Source organism: Kryptolebias marmoratus, linkage group LG12, assembly GCF_001649575.2.
Source record: "Kryptolebias marmoratus isolate JLee-2015 linkage group LG12, ASM164957v2, whole genome shotgun sequence".
NCBI classification, from domain to species: Eukaryota; Metazoa; Chordata; class Actinopteri; order Cyprinodontiformes; family Rivulidae; genus Kryptolebias; species Kryptolebias marmoratus.
In genome coordinates this window covers 7,854,323-7,856,444 of record NC_051441.1, presented here as the reverse complement: position 1 = coordinate 7,856,444, position 2,122 = coordinate 7,854,323, and positions in this window count along the sequence as shown.

Here is a 2,122-nt window from a genome sequence, read left to right as displayed (position 1 = left end):
ACTGCCCCCTATATGTCAAGAGGACAAATAACACCTTTTCTGTTCAAATTGCCAACCCGCCACAGTGGCGTGTGTGTTGATCAAATTCACCCACCACTTCAAATATTTACCCGCATTTGGCCGGTGGCGGGTGCTAATTTCCACCCCTGCATATAACCAGTATCTCTGGTATATATAACACCTTGTATGCGCAAAGACTCATTTTTGTATTTTGACTAAAAGTATTCGAATTTTGAACTGTAGCCTTTACTCTTAAAATTATATTATAAGGCCATATTGTGGCAACACGCGGAGCAACGATAAGAAAAACAACATTAACAGTGATAATATTGTCCCAAGATTGTAATGTAGTTGTTGTCACTCAATGAACTACAACTCCCACACTGTGTTGCTCTGACTCGTTTGGGATCCCTAGTCATTAGTTAACACAGCTGCACGTGTCGATGTTTGGGTCTCTGTCGTGTTTGTTTTTTCAGAACTTGATGCTCTGAATGACTCTTTTCCATACCAGTGAGAAAGGCGCTGTTCGCCCCTCAGGTAAGCAAACTGAAACTTAAACAAACAAACCTGCAGGCTGCAACACCTCGGTTTGTCGAGTTTGTCTGTTACTATACTATACTATACTATACTATACTATACTATACTATACTATACTTGGAGTGGGACTCCATGGGATAGAACATGACTTCTAGTATAATTTTGTTATTTTCTTAAAATCTTCATTTGCTCATTGTCAATGTATGTGGTGTTAACAAAAAACAACAGCCCTCCGGTTATTATAAAGTGGTTTAACATTCCAGCATTCATAAGTCGGATTATTCATGATTTAATTTCAACAAATTACACACTAGCTCTGGCCTTATGCTTAAAATTCATGCTTAATTTGTTTATTTAACATAATTGGCAGTGTTCCCTCTCCCTTCTTAACCAAAAACAAACAGACAAACAAAAAAAACAGACAGAAAAAATCCAAAGCATTTATGAAGTACATGATAGGAGTAACTGTAGCTATGGACATCTTGTGTGTTTGCATTGTCTGAACCAGCGGTGGTAACAATGAGGTATCTTGGAAAATGGGGGCCCTTTGAAAAAGCAGTAGGTGAATCATTAAATAAAACCCCGAAAATTAAAAAGTTGTTTGCCTGCTCCGAAGCCTCCATCAAAGAGTGCATCAGCAGCTTGTCCAACAGACAGGCGGATGTCCTGGGTCTGTCTCTTCTCCATCATCTCATTAGGATGCTTTAAAGATATTTGGGATTTCTTCACCAGTAGATATTACTAATATAGAACTTTGCATTATTGTAGTGAGCAATGAAGGTATTGACATGATTGTGCTGCTGGACTGTCAAAGTGTCTGAAGAAGCTTTTTGAACCCAACTTCTTTGGTCTGAAAGAGCTGCTGCCTGACATGAAGCAGCAACAGAGTGGCCATATTGTGATCATGAGTAGTGTCTTAGGAATACAGGCTGTGTTTATTTGTGTAAACAAAATTTAAAATGAAGCTAATGAAATGATGTTTAGGAAGTTTCTAAAATATATTTCTTAGTGCTTCCACACAAGACTCATGTTTAATGTGTATTTTGCCTCCTGATTTGCAGTGGAAGATTTTGTTTAAGTCTGGTTGTGCAAACAATGAAATTTAACATCAAGTGAAAAGATAAGCAAGTAGGCTACAAACTCTAAGACCTCTATTTAAAGAACAGACTATAAGAATCACAAACTCTTCTGTTTTTAACAGTGCAAAAATAACTCATATATTTCAGGTGATGTTGCTTCAAACTCACTTTTTACGGTTTTGTTGAGGGAAAAAAAAGCATCTTTATGGAGATTTTGCTAGTAATGTGGTTTCACTTGACTGGTTGAATATATGTTGGAAAATGAAAAAACTAAAATTCTGAAAAATAGTTGGAATTGAGGTTTATATGCATGTGAATTCAGCTTGTGGCCAATGTATTGAAGTTTGTTTTTAAATATTTTCTAGAAAATTTAAAAAAATATATAAAAAACTGCAAAGATTCTTGATTTAAAATGACTGAAATTGTTACAGAAAAGAAGACTAATAGGAAATATTTGAGTGTTCTAACAAGACCAATTAAAGATCAGTCAAAGCCTGGACTTTAAA